The sequence below is a fragment of the Colobus angolensis genome, unplaced genomic scaffold (assembly GCF_000951035.1).
Source record: "Colobus angolensis palliatus isolate OR3802 unplaced genomic scaffold, Cang.pa_1.0 Scaffold360, whole genome shotgun sequence".
In the NCBI taxonomy this organism is placed as follows: Eukaryota; Metazoa; Chordata; class Mammalia; order Primates; family Cercopithecidae; genus Colobus; species Colobus angolensis.
The window spans coordinates 2032012-2051648 of NW_012116933.1; the positions used below are offsets into that span (position 1 = coordinate 2032012).

Here is a 19637-nt window from a genome sequence, read left to right on the forward strand (position 1 = left end):
TCCCGAAGCCCGGGCACCGCTCGCAGCGCCGCTCTCGATCCTGCTGTCCAGCCGGATCCTGGGCGGCGCCTTTCGCCTGGGTGCCTGCCTTCCGTGCTCGCTGGATACCCGGCTGGGGAAAGTGAATAGGAAAACGGACAGCTCGCCTGGCCCCCAACGGACCCCAGGCCCGCTCTGCCCGCACTCGCCGTCTCCCCCGGATGGCGTGGCTCACGGACCCGAGGCCTCAGCCATCATTTTACCAGGAGCCAGGGGCCGGCTCCCATTTAGGGTGAGCCCGGTGGAAGTCCGGGAGGCTGCCCTTTCTCCCTTCTTCTGTGTCCACCTTACTACTATTGAATATTGTTTTATGAAGGTTTCCGTGGACGTATTCTACAGACTCTCACATCCCTTCCAAAGTAGTTTCCCAATTTTAATCAGGAGTTGGTGTTCAGTCTGAAGGAACAAAGGAACCAACTGTGTCTTAGAGGCGGACAGCCTGGGAGTCTGTGACACATGTTGATCTCTGAAGCATTCCAGGAGTTTCTATCTTTTATCACGTCAATAATTGGCTGCTGAAGGTAGTAAAAGAAGTACGCAATGATAAGCACGTTTGCTTTTTAAAAATATTTTTTTAATGGCACATTTTACTTGGGGGAAAAAACGTTCTGAGGCACAAGGATTTTTAAAAACTCGGCTGGTGGAACTGAGTTGGAGTTTGTCTCTGGTATTGTAAATGGTTACATGTGGGATTGTGAAGGAAATTGTGTCCTTAGAGGAAGAGAAGCCATCTGTAGGTGTCCATAGTAAAAATGGTTGTCGGGTTATAGGTGATATGAATGTTCTTTCTGTTTCTTGGGCAAATTTGTGAAGCAAGGGGCTTCGGTAATTCCTTCTTTAAAGTTATGAATTGCATTGAATGCTTATTAGTGAATCATAGGTTTAGTAAGTGGGTGGCATTATTCAATGTTTAATCATCAGTTTTCCACCTTTGTTGAAGAGACAGTGAAATGATAGACTTTTTAAACAAATGGTGTTTCATCTGCCTGGCCCCTAAGTGTCGGTTGCCGCCTGGTGTATGTTGAAGTGTTTTTCACCTTCCAAGTAAGTGAATTGCTCTGCTTTTGCCCAGCAGTTTGGTAATGTCGATAGGGTTTATTTGGTTCAGGGAGCACTGGCTTCATCACCTATAGTAACTTTTTTTTCTGCCTGGGCATAGTTCCTAGAGACAAAGAAGGAGAATCAATTAGTGGAACAGCTACTGCCCTGCAGGTTACAGGATTGGTTACTCTAGTCTGTGTCATACGCTAGTGGAGAAAGACCTCTTTCCAAACTTACCCTAGGAAGTGCCCTAGGAGTGTGAGCAAAATACACATCAAAATATTAAAAAAAAAAAAAAAAAAAAGGACTGTTCATTGTTGATTTTATTCAAATGAGTTAGGTGAAAAAGCAGGTTTAATGCCTGTGGGAAGTTAGTTGAAAACCAGGTTTAATGCCTGTTTTACATGCATTTCCAAACTCTGCAGAACTTGGATGTTGCTAATTTTAACAGCCTAAAATATTGTTAACTTTGCACTAAAGAAATGTGTGAGGAGACTAAAGGCTTTTCTGACTCTTGCAGTTATAAGTGCAAAACATCGTGATAAAAAATAACCTATACCACCACCTAGAGTCTGTTTGTTACTTTATTGCTCATGAAGTTTGCTTAAATTGACATGTCTGTTACAGTTCTGATACAGTTGAAAATGATTAAGAAGTACTAGCTTTCAAAAGGCCATCCAGGAGAACAATTATTTAAGTAATGAATAGCAAGTGCCAATTTAAATTATCCATGCCACCTTTAGAATGGAAAATTATGACATATCAAGTTGAGTGGGCTACTCTCCAAAAGATACTAATTCAAAAGATTTTGAAACGCAGTTTTCAGTTTGTGCGCCAAGGCGGTTCTGATTGCTTAAAGACTTCTGCGTTGTTTTCAGAGATTCAAGAACTCTTCCAAATCAGATGCCATTAGAACTTTTTGAAGTCCAGATGAGACAAAAGCAAAAATATAGGAGAGCATTACAACTACAGAAATTTCGGAAAATTCAGAAGTTGAGAGAACGCAGCCCATGTGCAGAGTTGTGGTTCAGAGATAGGAAAAGTAAAATCAATGTGAATTCAAGTGATAATCTGTTTTGCTGGTAGTTTATATGTGGTAAAGCAGTCTATTACATGAGAGAAGTTAGGGAGGCAGCTTTGTTGCCATGTGGCTTATCACATTGTCCATGGAGGAAGTAGTGTTCCTCCTTTAAGTGGTATAGCCTGAGAGAAAGATAGCCTCCGAGATCTTTAATTAAATACCGGTTGAACAGAAAGAACTAGAGCACTGTATTAATTCTGTCAAACATCACTATTTTAGAACATTGAGGACAACTAAAAATGAATTAACGCATATCTGAAAGCAGAGTTTGATAGAAGGTGACAGATGAGGCAAAATATGCCAATCTAATGGAACAAATAAGATAAGGAGATATGCCATCCTTGACTCTAGAAAGATCAGAGGGAAGAAGATTATTGTTAATTGCACAGATTCTATTGCAGACCAGTGCTAGAAGACAGTGACATAGAAGTAATTTTAAATCAGAGTGACTTAGGATATATGAAGTTAAAGGAATTTGGCTTTTCATTTTAAAACATGAAGAATGTAAGAAACTTAAAAGCTCATGTTCTAATTGTTGTTTGGGAAAAACTAATAGTTTGGTGTATCAGGTTAAAAGATAATTTTGCCCAGAATGAGTTTAAAATATCAAATTTTTGTCAAGGAAAGCATTATTCACTTTAAATTGTGATAGGGTCAGTTTTGCATTTGAGATTGCTTGATACAATTAGTTTTTAATAGGTTAGTAAGAGAAGAGGACTTCTAGTCTCTTCTCTACCCTTTCCCTCCCTCCCTTGCTTTCTTCCCCTTTTCTAAAATAAACAGCGTCTACATCTTTGGATATTTTCTTCTGTGAAAAGTGCCTTGGTTGCAGCTTTCCTTCTTGGCTGTGGTTGGGGTGAAGTTTCTTCACTCTCCTACTTTTCTCTTCTGCTCCTTCAGGTGACTGATACACAATTAGAGTGGTTATTATTTTGCGTGTTTGTTTAATAATGATTTACTGTTACACGGATGAAGACTGGGAAAAAGCATTTATCGTTCTGGCAAAGTCCTATATACCCATGTCTTCCAACTAGAGAAATATTTTCATTAAAATAATCTTGACAACTATTGAAAAGTCAAAAGAAAAATTTCAGCAAGATATGCTAGGGGCTCGCAGGATGTATGAGTTTGAATCTGTGAACTAAAAAGATTCAAGTTGCATTTCCTTAAGTTGTTTTTTCAGGGACTTTTGCGGGAGGGGGAAGGAGCAGGCTCCTCCTGTAATATTTAGATAACACAACAATTAGAGAAATGTAACACCAGTGTAGCTGCTAAGACTTGAGAAGGTAAAAAAGCAGGAGTGTCAGCTGATGAAACAGGCCATTGGAATGGAACTAAAGATTATGTCGAGAGGTTGGAATGAACAAAAAGTAAATGGAGGAGAGAGATCTAGTTTCTGTATACTGTTTGCATCTGATGCTGAAGCAGAGGCATGAATTGCTGATGGTAATGGATTCTCTGTTCCCTTTTATGAGGCCAGCAATATTATATAAATAGTGGTTGTTTGAGGGTGAAAAATGACAAGTTCCCTATTTGTGCATGTTCCCACTTTGTTTTGAATGTCTCTGAGATATCTCTAAAGTAGAGGATCAAAACTGGGTACCAGCATGGAATCAGGAGTTATACTTTGTTTGGAGGAAAATGAATTAATGTTAGATCACATTTTCTTTAATCTTTTAAGATCTGGAATTTTCCGAGGGTCTTCATCAACAGGGAAAACAGTGTTCTGAGTGCTAAAGTTTGCGTGGTGAACTGGATAATTATTTTATAGGATCTTTGATAAAGATAACCAATGTAAATAACTGCAGAAAGAATGCTTTATTTAAGCACATTACCTATGATTCATGGTAGGGGGAAAATAGAGACCACAGAAACTCCTAAAGTCTTATCATGGTTTCTTTGCAAACTATTATATGGATGCCCATCTGTTGTTTTTTCTTGAAATTTAGTGTTCAGGTTGATGGATACTGAATGTATAGGATTCTGAAGATTGGAGTTTATTTAGAACAGAACTTTCCTTTTGTTTTACTGTGAGTTACAAAATGCAATTTTAATTTGTTGCAATAAATATACAAACTGAGATGAGTAGGAATTTATACTAACTTTTCTCACTGTTCTGATATATACTCTATATCATGAACCTTGAAATTCAAATTGATCCCTACACTATCTTGCAAATATTACAAAGGAAGCATTACAAAATTTGTGGCATTTTAGCTTATCAAAATGCACCCGAAACATAAAATAGTTTTCCTTAAGTTCTTAAAACAGAAGAATAGGAAAGAGTTAAAAATAAATGTGATACATTGTATCATTATATTAGGATTTTGTTGAAATTAATACTTTGAATCATGCTAGGGATAAACATTTAGTCTAGAACTCTAAAAGTAGTATAATGTGAATCAGATTTAAAGAATTGAGAAGGCTGGCAACTCGAAAATAGAGGGAAAAAAAACACTCTTTGGGGTTATGAAAAAAAGGATCCTCTTAGTATTAAGATTTTTAAAAAAGCTATACACAATTTTAAGATAGATTGTTCTTGAAGATAATGGGGTGAATAATTACCTGCTAAACAAATATATGAGTCATATGATCCTTTTTTTGGTTGAAATAATTTCAAGAACTCCAGTATATGTTGCAACTTTGGCTAGAAAGGTGATTGTGACATCCATCCATTCATCCATTCTCCCCCTCTCTTTCCCTCCTTCCCTCCCTTCCTTCTGTCCACTTTCAATACATAGGGCTGGGGTAGAAAAAATAAAAAAAAAAAATAAACAGTTTTGTAAAACTTGATAATAGAATTATTTGACAGGGTTAATAGTTGTGTTTGAAATTCAGAGCTAGTATGGTTCACTCTCCCCAGAAAATAAAATTTTAACTTTTTACACCTCAGGGAATAAAAACTCTAAATTAAAACCCATCTTGCCTCTTTAGCTTTGTGTCACTTAGCAAAAATATCTTTAAGGATGGAAAGAAGAGATCCCATGTGCCTTAAATTCCAAGTCACTGTGTGACTAAGCTCAGAGTTTCAATAAATATTAAACTAGAATCCTGCTGGGAATTTGAGTCATCAGCTTAAGCTACTCCTGGGACCAAGACAGCTCTGGTTGACCTGATGTTGGTGTTTATTCAGAGCTTTGGTGGAAAGGAGCCTCTCACCCTTGGACTTCTAATTAACAAAGTCATTTCTTAGTCACTTGTTAAGTGATAGTCAGAGCTACTCCTTATTTTCAAGCCTGTAATTTGCTAAAGGATTGAGCACAACAGAGAAACTAAGGAGTTTGGAGCTTCTGCTGTTAGACGTAGTCTGCTTTGATTATTTTACTTTTACTTTCTTATCTAACTATATGAGGGTACTAGGTAAAAGTCTGGTGATTTGCTTTAGATACTTAAGAGAAAAGCTTAGCTGTAGTCACATATAGTGACTAAGATGGCTTTCCTAATAGTTACATGTTTTTAATAGTTGAGTTTGCCTATACTCTTCATAACGTGCACATGTTAAATATGTTACTGCATTAAAAAAGCATTTCATTAGTAAGATGGGAAATTGTTTATGTACAATATTGAAATGAGAGTAGTAGTATAATGGAGTTTTTGGTAACTAGCAGGACATAATCAAAATTTGAGAATTAGAAGTTCGGAATGAAAAAGGGACTTCTCTCTTGAGGGATCTTTCTAGAAGTTGAGAGAGAGCAACTGTTTAACAGATTGTAATGGTTTCTGAAAAGCATGCTTTTCAGGATTTTTTTTAAATTCCTGAATTTATGAGTTTATATTATAATAATCTATAATAGAGCAATAGATTTATACACTGGAAAAGAAACAAATTAAGGGAAGGAGAGAGTACACAATAACATGGAGGACATCAAGAAAATGTGTTTGGAAACATGTAAAACTCTCCAAATGGGAAATAAGAAATATTCTCAAGAGAAATTAATCACAGTTGCAGTTTTTCTCCTAAAGGGACTGTTTGCACAATGGGTCATGTAGGCTCAGGTTTGATTTTTGAAAAACATATTAAAAAATAGTATTCCTGTTTTGTTCTTCCACGTTTATTTTTCGAGTTTAGGTTCTGCTACTAAAGCAAGATGATACAGATAAAAGGAAAGCCCTTTTCTTTCCCCGGCAGCATCTGTTGAATAAGGGGTTAGATTTGATTTCTAAATTCTAAAATTCTGACTCTATAGCAGTATATGCTGTTGTTGACAGTGAACAGTAAAGATTTCAAGCCTGTGGTTTTAAAAGAAGAAGAGATGATTGGGTAGAAACTTGGAATATTAAGAAGTTGTTTAGTTACTTGCCTCTTGCCTTTTGCTGTTTTGTTGGGAGGGGGAGCAGGGAAAGGAAGAGTGTTGAACTTTTTGGGGCAACCGTTTTGTGCCAGACATTGTGCTGGAAGCTTTACACACATTTTGTCTTTTAATCCTTCCAATTCTGCTGTGACATCCAGGTATTATTTTCTCTAGTTTAGAGATAAGGAAACCTAGTCTGAGAAATGCAAGAGTAGTTAACTTGCCTGTGGGCACATGGCTAATTTCATTGATAATTTGATTTCCTTTAAGAATATACCATTGTTTGAAGAGAAAACCGGTTGCCATCTGATTTTCAGGAAGCCGTTAAAAAACCTTGCTCCCAACCTGGTAGCCACAAAATTCATGCAGCATTTTCAAGCCTCATAGCCTGGATTCTGCAAGACCAGGCTCTCTGGGAAGGCACATTGTTGCCAGTCGATGATTCTGCAGCAGTTCATGCTAGTTCTCAAAGCGCTGATGTCCTGCTGCCTGCATTGCACTGGAGGGAAATGTAGTCACCAAGGGCTGCCGCACAGGCTCTTTTCCCTCCAATGCTAGCTGTTGTACTGCGGTGTTATTTGAGGCAGTGAAAGCAGCTATGTTTCTTGATATAATTCATTAAAATAGCTTGTCATGGTCTTAATCTGAGTGTTCCCAAGGCTAATTATGTTTGTCCACTTCAAGGAGCAGTTGTGGCAAATTCAGAACCGTAGCTCTTCCTGGTTGAAAAGTTACAACTCTTGACTATTACAGTTCTTAACATCATTTTTTTTTTTTTTTAATTACCCTATCCTCACTCACAACAATTTTGTTCAAGACTATGCTGTGCTGATAAACTGGTCTCTGAAATACAAAGAGGAAATTGACAATGCATTTGTGAAATGGAAGGAAGTGGAAGTAGAGAGATGAGGAGTAGTTGACTTTATTTTGAGAGTAGACTGGTCAGGAGGGAGATTGTTGAGTTGGGGAGCTTTGTGGCACATAGTACGTTTTTAAGTACATACTAGGTATGTGCTTTTATTGTTAAAGCCATAAGAAATGGAGTTATGAGCTTCTCCACCTCCTTTTACTTGCCTCATTTAAAATTTATGGAATTTTGAACCTAAAAGATTCAAGCTGAGTGGTTCCATATATACTGAAAGGTATAGTCAAATTGAAACTATATTGGAGACACAAGGATGAATAATAAGACTCGTAAACATAATATTTTCTACGGTGCTTTAGATTTTGAGTTGCCAAATAATGTTGGAAAAGCAAGAGATTTGTATAAAAGCTGCAAAGGAAACATTTTGCATCTATCTTTTGTTTAGAGAATGCATTATATTTTGGCCAAATAAAAAAAAGAGAAATTGTGAAAGTCAACAATATGGGGGGAAGAATGGCTTCCTAAAGATCAGAATGAACTTATATTGCTTCCTTAACTGATCTATGCTTTTCTTAAAAAAAAAAAAAAAAGAATTAAAATACAGTGAATCTATGTGATGCCAAATATAAGGATTGAAAACAGTCTTTTTTTAATTTACCGTCTGATTCCAATATCTGGATGTTTGCTATTATTGTGGCAAAACCTAAGGCAATGAATTGTTAACTATTGCTAAAAATCTGCTTTTATCTATCCTGGTAATACTTGACTGACCTGAGTCAAAGTTATATTTTCTTTTTTTCTTTTTTTTTTTTTTTTAAAATAACTTTGAATTTCTTTTGCTTGGGCTTTCACAAATTGAAGTGATTTCATAGAATCGTTAGATTTTTCAGGTTGGAAGAGAATTTGATAAAAGCTATGGCTGCTCTGGATTTAAGCACGCCTATCTTAGGGGCACCTTGTCCTCCCCCCATTTATCAAACAAGTTGGGTTTTAGATGCATCTTGTGTATGGAAGAGCACCCAGCTAGTGTAGGCTATAAATAAAATAATGATAAAATGCTACCATTTAGTGCTTATGTGCCTTTTTCTTTTCTCGTGGGTTTCCTCCTTTCTCTATTTTTGTTTCGTCTTTACTCTGTTTTCCTTTTTATTTCTTAATATCTCGTTCATCTTTTTTTTTTTTTTTAATTGCCAGGGGATCCATGTGATACAATGGGGTAAATGATTACTTATCTTCCTGTAGTTTTTGTTATTGCCATTAAGTTATAATGTCCAAAACAGTTACTGTCTGCTTTTACGGAGGAAGAAATTGAGTCCTTAAGAATTTAAAGACATTTTGAAAGTCATTCAGCTAGCAGTTGGGTGGACCTAGGATGACCAGTCAAATCTTGATTTATTTCACACTTTTTTGTTTATTTTTGTCAAAGCAGTCTCAGAAGGAGGAGTTCATGTCCCAGGTGGTAAGGAATAGTTAATAACCTTTGGTGATGGATCCTGCGGTAAAATCCAAGCTAACCCCAAGAAGGGATCTATAATAATAAGAACTAGGTCTTGAGACGTGGAATGAGAAATGGCTGGCTGCCTCACTTTTGTTCTAGTACCTTATTTTCTTCTCATGGTCTTCATAGAAGTCTTAGGATTTGTTGAATATTCTAGTACTTGAAATGTAATTTCCAGGCTGAGAATTAAAAAACACAAAGAGTACAGTTATGTACATGTTAATACAGTGGCATTGTTTTACGTGTTGCATACATTTGGAATTCTATTTAAAAAGAAATAGGGAGACTTGTTATTTATTTGTAGATGAACAAAGCCAGATACCTTTAGTTGACCAGAGCACCCACAGGCCAGCTCTACTTTTTACTGATGAGTAGTCTTCCGACACCATTAATGGAGGTGATTGGGTCTGTTGGTTCAACTGGAAATGTATTTCAAAGGTTATGGACCCCATTCCTCTATTCTCTTGAGAAAGGTAACAAATAAGATAAGGGGGCACTGTGTGGACCAGTGATGATAACGTGCCATGAACCAAGTGCACATTGGTCTACACTCCTAGAAAAGAGAGCAGGAGAGAAGAAATCTATATGTAGACCTTTTCATGGACCACACACCGGCCATGCTCCTGACCTTGGTGAAACAAATTGGAAAGGAATATTCTCCCTCATGGTACAGTGGGCAAGGGAGTTTGTAGGCTTAACTTCTGTCCCCAAGCCTCTAACAAGATGAGATCTTCTTTCATGGTTTTGTGTACACCCTGATGGTAAAAGTTAAACTTGTGTTATAGCTGTTTTCCTTGGTAGAACTCCATGAATAGGAGCTTATTCATCAGTGTACTGTTGGTTCTGTAAGTGTCTGGCACACAGAAGGATGTCTGTAAGCATTTGTTGAATTGAACTGTACCAGTCCCAACCATTGGCAAAATTTGGCTCACTTGGGTCAGCAATAGGACCTTTATGTATTTATGCATAGCAGCTGTTAATTATTATGTATAACTTATGAATAATGGAAGCTCTTCTATGTTTTTTCTTTAGTCCATTTAAATGAGGACTTTTAAAAGGAATGATAGTTTTTTCCTTAAAATTTATTACCTTCTTTCCAGGCATACTAATTATGAGGGAAAAAGTGAACTGACTGTTAGTGACATTATGATTAATTGGTACTTGAAATAATTTGTTTTGTAGTACTACATTTCTGCAGTAATACACAAATTATAATATATTAGAAAACATGTTTAGCAAAATTTTTGGGGACAACATTTTTTTTGTAAGGAAATGAATAATAATATTTCTAGAGCCTTCTAGGCAGTTTCCGTAGCATCACTTCCGGTAGTCAAAAGGACCCCCCCAGCTGGGCACACTTAACTGCATTGGATTTGATGGCTTGGGAAGGTGGAAATCTTAACATTTCACATATAGAGTTAATTTTGGTGTGCAGTAACCTTAAAAGTTAAGAGGGTGTCAAGAACAATTGATGATTCAGAATTTGGTAAGTTATAGGATTAAGCAGTATATGAAGCCCTTTTGTATTTTAAAAATTAGGATTTGCTCTTCACTAAAGGTGAATTTCCTGACTCTTAGAACACCATGATATTCAACTTCATTAATAACTGCTGGTAAGAGACAGAAAATAAAATTATTTTGAAATGGAGCTCAGAGATTTCTAGATGAGAAATTTATTTTAAAATGCTAATAAAAATAAATGAATTATAAGGATATATATTTATAACATTGATTTTTAACAGATGCTTTTAAAATAACTTTAACCTAGTTTCTTGCTTTGTGAAGGCAAAGTTTTTTTTTTTTTTTAAAGCAAAGGTAACTTTATGAGTGTTTGACAGTATATTTCTTTTGGCTTACGTGTCTGTGTATTCACCTGCTTGTAAATCATAGCAAAAAGGAACAAGCTTAGTGGACTCATGTATGAAGTAAAAGGGCAGAAAAATGAGCACATTTACTATTTATGCACTGTGTTCTACTGTGTGCTTTCCAGCAGTGCCTACTTATCCTGCGTTCCTGAACAACTTTTCCTTCATTGTTCATTAGTGTCAGTCGGTATGTTATAGAAATGCATGAATTTCTCTACATTAATTGTCAGTGTGAATTTCCCACCATTGGTTTCCTCAGCAGACACCCAAACTTAATTTCTGTTTCATGAACTAAAAGTTGTAGGTAAGGCATAATGTCTGATTGAAATTAACACTATTATCCTTTGCAGCGAAAAGGGTGAATAAAACTAAAGTTGCTGGTAGTTGCCCCGATACAAGTGTTTGCTTAGCTTTGACCATACATCGATCTGTTGATTTTACATTTTACACTTCCATGGGTGTTCTTCCCGATAATGCCAAGGAATGCTTTCCTTTGCAGGCATCATTCTAATAACACAGACACATTCACTTTGAATTGTAAACTCTTTTTCTCTTTTTTTCCTCCTTTAATAAATTAGCTCATTGAGATTATTCATTGTTTTGGCAGCACTCTAAATGATCTTGCTTTTGCAAAATCATTGTTTATTCTATTTAATGGCATGTTACTTTAAACCTGTAAAGTTTAGGGTTGCTAAAGGCAAAAGCTGACAATATTTGTGAATATTGAGAATAGGTAAAAATGGACCTTTGGGCAGTCAGCAAAAGTAAAATTAAAATCTGGTTTTAAATCTTTTGAAAATCTAAAATTAATATGGATTTCTTCACACCAATCAGAAATTCAAATTTTGTGTTATGTTACTGATCTTTAAGTTGTTTAAAGTGTCACAGTGAGGGCGGTAAAACCATTTTTTTCTAATTGTATGAAGTTAATGAAAGGAAAGATAACAGTATACATCACTGTGGTAAAACTCAAATATCTTTAATGATAGCATGTTAGTTTGGACTACTTTTTTTTTTTATTTTACAGTGAAATGGAAAGTGTTTTGGTTCTGTTTTTTGGAATTCTGGTAAATGTGAACAGCAATTCATATGCATATAGGTGTAAAAAAGACATATTTGAAAAGATATGCTGCGTGAATTTGTCCGGTGAGGATAAGTGGCAAGTTGTAATTGCTTTCTGTAGTTTAAGCCATTGGCTGTATTAATACTTCAGTGAAGTATCAGGGGGAAAAATAGTGGTTGTACATACTATCTTGTGAGTGTTGCAGGATTTAGTAGCTCTCAATGAACATTGTTACTTTTAAAAAGGAAAAAAGAAAAATAGTGAGGGGATAGGACAGGAAGTTTCGATGTGTGGGAGGGGAAAGGAATCATTACTTCTCAACTACTGAAGTCACAGTTTTATTTTGTTTTAGACCTCTTTGCATAGCATATTCTAGAGGATGTTGAAGGATAATAATTTGTTGTGAAAATATTAGTGTCCTTAACACACTTCCGGGTGGTTTAACTATTAATCAGAAACACCATGGAGATTAAAGAATTGGAACTAGGGATTAGATAGGTTTTAGTGAGGCTTTGCCATGGAAAAGCTATGAAATGGGTGAGTCATTTAACGTCTCCTTGCTTCAGTATCAGTGTTACTTTGAAAGTGAGGTTTTACTTTCGAATGTATTGAGTATCAGGGTGAATAGAACTTAGGGCTGGGAGGATGTCCCTTATGATTTTTTGAGCTTGGCGTTTAATATTTTACAGCAAAGTTTTTAGCTTAACATAATTGAACTTGTACTAGATAGGGTTAATAGGCTAGAAGAAAAGGTCAAAGCATAAGGCATTAGGCTTAATTAAGGGAGAGCAGGAGTGGCAGGAGTGTGTGACAGTTAAATGGGTTTCCCACAGACTAATGTCGGTGACAGTGCAACCATGCCTCAACTTAAGTGGGTTATTTTGTGCAAAGGGCAGCAGTGATTAGCAGTTTGACATGCCAGACACTTCTGGCCAATCCCATCTGTTTTAGAGGTTAAAAAAGCACACCTTTATGAGCTGATGGATTGATTTGTGTGCCCGTCTGGTAAAGATTAGAAGTCCAAGGCCAATGCAGTAAATGTCAGTTATAGAATATTATCCTTTCTTGGTTGGCTCATTGTTTTAACCGTCAACTGTTTTATAATGGGGGAGAACTGCTGTTTATGGAGTTGAATGCAAGATAGGTGGGGGAACAGGTGAGGGAGGAAGAAAAACATTTCCTAGATGGACTTGTGAATTAACATATTCTGTAGCAGGTGTTCACATTTTAAATGGAGTGTTTTTGACCTGTTCCTTACAGTTTCAGACACATTGTTCTTTTCTGAGTGTTATCTGAGAAACACTGCCAGTCCAGGATTTAATTTTGCATACAGAATTGGTAGGTTTGTTTATTTAGGTACCTCTTTTTAAAGGTGTAATAATTTTTTATTGACCTCCTGAACAAGGGAAAATGAAAATACACACACGCACACACACACACACGCACACACACACAGAGTTCTGTGTTCTTTTATGTGGTCAGTCAGGTGCATGTGAAAAGGAGACACGGGAGAGGCTCAGGAAAACAAAGTTTATTGTACTCATGAGTTCTTGGAGGCACAGCCTGACGTTCAGGGCCACATGAGAAAGCCCCAGCACTGGTCCAGGAGCTAGGAGAGAGACCAGGCTGCAGCCATTTCTGGAGTATCTGTGGGAAAGGCAAGGCAGGGCATGTAACCAAGTTTAGGATTAGCTGGTTTACATTTGCTGTAGGTAAATGCTACTGCTACTACTACTAAGAAGCTATAGGTGTATAATAATAATAGCTTTGAATAAGTTATAGCTATACAAGCTCTGAACTGTAAGAGCGGTCCCTAGTTTGCCTGGTAGATACCAGGCAGCGGAATATTGCCTCCTAGGTGTGTGGGCCAGGTGGAGGGGGTAGGCTGTGGATTGGTCAGTCTGCATGTGAAAGGCGCGTTGAGTCCTTTGCCTTTTCTAAGCATTGGCTGGCCCCTGGAGGGGTAATGTCTTCCCAGCCAGAAAGGAGTCAAAGCCATCATAATATACGGAAAACAAGAAACGTAAACAATACACACATGTGTACTTGCTTTAAGGGTAGGATGTACTGTGGTCACGTGAGTCCACAGTGAGTGTGGTAAGAACATTTTTTTCTAATTGTATGAAGTAAATGGAAGGAAAAATAACAGTATGTTTGAACTTAGACTCTAACCTATTCATTGAAAGCTGTTAAGTGCGATGCCATTAATGTAGTTTATTTTCAGTTCTGGATTGTAGCTCATTTAAAGATACACAAATACTAGGTTGTGGTTATAGAAATTGGCTCCAACATATTCTGATATTCAAGGAAAGGAAAGATCCCAATATTATGTGTATGAAATCTTCAGATATTGTCCTCATAATCAATGAACTTAGGAACGTACAGCATTGATTCATTCTTTTGGGATAGGCAGAGAGAGAATGTTTGAGGAAAACAAAAGTTATCTTAACAGAAGATTATATTCTTTCTGAGGTTTGAGTTCAAATGGAAATGTAGCCAAGAACATTGGAGATAACATTGGAAGGTTCTGATTGGGGTCAATAGCTTATTCTTGTCAAAGAATGTGAACCATTAATTGCCTGTTACCTAGTTACACAGATTATATATTTCATGTCTGGCCCTGAATTGTTTCTTACAGAAAGAAAATTAAAATACCCAGATGTGGTCACTGAAAGTTATATGTAGACAGTAATAGTAGTTAGTATTTTATTGTATATGTATATGCATTTATTTTAAAACTAAGCTAATCCAAAGTGGATTGGCTTAACTTAAAAAAAGATTGAGAAATTTTATTTCTCATTTACAAAGGACAAAGTGACATCATGTATTGAAGTTTATTTAGGAATATATTAATTAAATATGTGTCCATCCTTGTGTTCTTTGTGGAGTAGCATCACTTGAAATGATTTGGATCTAATATAGATTTACGTGAAAAAAGTTTTGCCCTTCTCTGTAGGGAGAGAGGGTGAAGAAGCATAAATTTTATAATATCATTACTTCTCTTTCATTAAATCATTTGTAAGTTGCAAAAGATTGGCTTGAGTAGTGTAAAAGTGCTTGGATAGTAAATTAAATGTGAGAGATTTACCTGATGTAATGGGTGGAAACTGCTTAAATAAATCTTTTGGTAATGTTGTATTAAACCCGAGACAAATACTTCACATTCTGCATATGTGCTAATATTATAAATATTTAAAAGGTACCCTAAATCCTATTCTTTTGAGTTCCTTCCCTTTTCTCCAGTAACTTCAAGTGCCAGTAGTGCCTAGTTTGTGTTACAATTCCTTTTTACAAAGCTAAAGGGAAATATTTTGTAGGGTTATCTTTTTTGTGTGTGTGTTTTGATATACTCTTGAGGTTTTGGAGAATACACATTATCCCCTGTAATCTATGCTTATTAATCTTTCAATCTATTGTACCTCTTTTCTTTTATTAATGTGGTATTATTGGATTTGAGACATGTAAACTGTGCTTCTCTAAGCAAATTAGTTGAATATATTCTTGTTTAGGCTATAAAAAATGAAAGCAGGAACTCAACATACTTGGCCTTCTGTGTTTTAAATTCTTGTCCTAAAACTATAGCTTTGTAACCTGAATATTAGGTGTTAGAAATTTTACAAGACAATGGAAAAATAATGGCCCTATATTGTATTTTGATTCTAAATGCTATTAGGGTGTAGAATTGTGCTTTACCTCTATTTAGGCAGATTAATTTTAAGAAGAAAACCATAATATATAATGGACTTCAATGTATATTTTAATGTTATTTATATATTTGTAAAATGAATATGTGTGTGTGTGTGTGTGTGTGTATTTGTGTGATATATTTTAAATGGAGATGTCTGCACCTGTTGATTACATTAAGTATTTAGTATCCCCTAATGAAGGATGGAAAAGGTGCTGCCACACTGTCTAAGTGGATCATTTCTCCTTGGTAAATTACATGCATTCTACTTTTTTGTATTCTGTGACCTTGCAGTCAGTGACTTCAGCCCAGAATAGTTTCAAAGTCATGTAAATGAATGCAATTAAGGTATTGCCTATCATCTTACATAGTTCAGATGGAACCTTATTGGATAGAGAGGTTTATTTGCTTTATGAGAAAGGTCAAAATAAAGTTAAATTTTATTACATAAAATGATTTGGTAATGTTTTTATTTAGCTCCTGAAAAAGTAGTGTCCTAATAGGAGATGATAAGGCTTTTTTTTTTTTTCTTTTCTTAATCACCTGGAGATCTCTTCAGGTTCTGTTTGTTTTTGTCTGATAATTATAAACTCTATCTTGAGGAGATGCCTTCTGTCAACTAAGATTTTGGAACATGCTGCCCGTAGTTACGATTCCAGGTATCTTTGACTTATACACATAGGTGACATACCCTGTTAATGATGTAGGATAGCTTTGGTGTTGCTGGTGTGTAGGCATACTTCCTTTCATTGTGCTTCACTTTGTTGTTCTTTGAAGATAATTTTGTTTTTTACAAATTGAAGGTTTGTGGCAGCCCTGCGTTGAGCAAGTACCATTTTCTTAACAGCATGTTTTCACTTTGTGTCCTTGTGGTCACGTTTTGATAATTCTCACAATATTTAAAACGTTTTCATATTATTATATAAGTCACGGTGATCTGTAATCAGTGATCTTTGGTGTTACTATTGTGATTGTTTTAGGGTACCAAGAACTGTGCCCATATCAGTCGGCGAACTTAATTGTTAAGTGTGGTCTGACTGCTTTACAGACTGGCTGTTCCCCCATCTCATCTCCCTTTCCTTGGGATTCCCTGTTCCTTGAGACACTACAGTATTGAAATTAGGCCATTTAATAACCCTATAATGGCTTCTAAGTATTTAAGTGCAAGGAAAAGTTGTAGGTCTCTTACTTTAAATCAAGAGCTAGAAAAGATTAAGCTTAGTGAGGAAGGCATGTCAAAAGCCAAGCTCGTCTGAAAGCTAGGCCTCTTGTGCCAGTTGACCAAGTTGTGAATGTAAAAGGAAAAGTTCGTAAAGGAAATTGAAAGTGCTACTCCAGTGAACACATGAATGATAAGAACACAAAGCAGCCTGATGTAGCTTGGCTGTGTCCCCACCCAAATCTCACCTTGAATTGTAGTTCCTGTACTCACCATGTGTCCTGGGAGGGAGCCAGTGGAGGTAATTGAATCATGGAGGCAGTTACCCCTGTGCTGTTCTCGTGATAGTGAGTTCTCACGAGATCTGGGGGTTTTATTTTATTTTATTTATTTATTTATTTTTGAGACGGAGCCTCTTGCTCTGTTGCCCAGGCTGGAGTACAGTGGTACGATCTGGGCTCACTGCAAGCTCCGCCTCCCGGGTTGACGCCATTCTCCCCTCAGCCTCCTGAGTAGCTGGGCCTGCAGGAGCCCGCCACCACGCCTGGCTAATTTTTTGATTTTTAGTAGAGACGGGGTTTCACCGTATTAGCCAGGATGATCTTGATCTCCCGACCTCGTGATTTGCCCGCCTTGGCCTCCCAAAGAGCTGGGATTACAGGTGTGAGCCACCGCGCCCGGCCGAGATCTGATGGTTTTATAAGAGGCTTTTCCCCCTTTGCTCGGCATTTATCCTTCGTGCTGCCTTGTGAAGAAGGTGCCTTGCTTTCCCCTCACCTTCTGCCATGATTGTAAGTTTCCTGAGACTTCCCCAACAATGTGGAACTGTGAGTCAATTAAACCTCTTTCCTTTATAAATTACCTTGTCTCGGGCATTTTTTCATACAGTGTGAGAACAGACTAATAGACAGCCTTATTGCTAATATGGAGAATATTTTAGTAGTCTGCATAGAAAATCAAAACAGCCGTAACATTCCCTTAAGCCAAAACCTAATCCAGAGCAGGGTCCTCGCTCTCTTTAATTCCACAAAGGCTGAGGGGAGATGAACAAACTGCAGAAGAAAAGTTGGAAGCTAGCAGAGGTTTGTTCATGAAGTTTAAGGATAGAAGCTGCCTGGATAACATTAAAGTGCAAGATGAAGCAGGTAATGCTGATGTAGAAGCTACAGCAAGCTTCCAGAAGATCTAGGTAAGATCACTGATGAAGATGTCTACATTAAACAGCAGATTTTCAGTGTAAATGAAACAGCCTTCTGTTGGATGAATATGCCATCTAGGACTTTAATAGCTAAAGAGGAGAAACCAATGCCTGACCTCAAAACCTCAAAGGACAAACTGACTTTCTTGTTAGTGGATTATACAGCTGGTGACTTGAAGTGGAAACCAATGTTTGGCCATTCCAAAAATCCTAAGCCCCTTAAGAATTGTACTAAATCTCCTCTACCTATGCTATATAAATGGAAGAAAAAGCATGGATGACAGAACATCTGTTTACAGCATGATTTGCTGAATGTTTTAGGCCCCCTATTGAGACCAACTGCTCAGAAAAAAAAAAAAAAAAAAAAAGATTCCTATCAACATATTACTGCTTATTGACTGTGTACCTAGTCACTCAAGAGCTCTGATGGAGATGCACAAGGAAGTCAATGTTCATTTTCATGGCTGTTAATACAGCATCTGTTCTGTAGCCTGTGGATCAAGGAGTAAATTCAACTTTCAAGTCTTACCATTGAAGAAATACATCTTGTGAAGCTGTAGTTGCCATAGGTAGTGATTCCTCTGATGGATCTGGGCAAAGGCAATTGTAAACCTTCTGAAAAGGATTCACCATTCTAGATGCCATTGAGAATATTTGTGATTAATGGAAGGAGGTCAAAATATTAACATTAATAGGAGTTTGAAAGAAGCTGCTTCCACCCCTTATGGATAACTTTGGTGGGTTCTACTCCTGATTGAAGATACTGTGTGAACATTGTTGAAATAACAACAAAGGATATAGAATATCATGTAAACTTAATTGATAAAGTAGTGGCAGGGTTTGAGAGGATTGACTCTCATCTTGAAAGATGTTCTACTTTGGGTAAAATGCTAACAGGCCAATGGACAGTGAAGCTACTGGTGATAAGGGAGGTACCATGCAAACTCCCTGATACCACCATAGCAGCATTCTATTTCTATCAGACACGCCACTTAGATCTGACTTACACTTCTAGAACTCTCAATTCCTAGCCTATGACCTGTGATCAGTTCTCAAGGATTATAGCTTTGAATAAAAATAAATCTGTAAACCTGAATTCTAACCTCCCAAAATAGCTCTTTTTCATTTCATTTCATTTTTACTGGGGGCCCTTCAATCTCCTTAAAACCACATAAAGGTAACAAATTTCTTAGAGTGATACTTCCCCGACATCCTAACCAAGCAGGCTCTTCACCACTATACCTGTAGGTCACTTAGTCTGTATCTTGCTTATTGTTATTCTGCCTGTGTCTGTGAACCCTCAATACCCCACATGGTGCAAGGTATACAGCTGATACTCCGTAACTGTCTGATAAATGACATCAATTAATCATAGAGCCTTAATCAATTAACATGCCAGGCTTAAGTAAAAATAATATCATAAAAGAGAAGACGGTAGTTTTAGATGGACCAACTGCAATGAAAAATATACGCCTTTAATTACTGCTACACACACATGCACACTCTCTCTCATCCACTCATTCACTGTCAGTTCTTCATCACTAAGACTACTCCAGTGTCTATTTCAATGCTCTCCTAATCGCCCCGGCCCAGACAATCAGCCTGGCTGGGTGGTAGGTGTCCTTTCTAGCCAGATGAGTTGGGACTCTAGTGTCGCTGTCTGACATCCTATACCAACCAGCATGGTACTCAGGCACTGTCCATTGGCCTGTTGACCAAAATAAAGTTTCTTAAATGTTAAATTGTTTGCTCCATCCCTTGCTGGCCAAAAACTTTGATCCACTCTTTTGTTTCTGGTAGTATGAACTTTTCCACGTCAATGTCATTCTGTATCTAGTATGGTTCTAATTC

The 19637-nt window shown here is 37.0% G+C and overlaps 1 protein-coding gene across 2 annotated transcripts in view; it reads left to right on the forward strand.

Annotated features, from left to right (window-relative positions):
- NRIP1 (nuclear receptor interacting protein 1) overlaps positions 1-19637 on the forward strand; it is a 107076-nt gene that overhangs the window by 1565 nt on the left and 85874 nt on the right. The gene's annotated exons all lie outside the window — the stretch shown is intronic.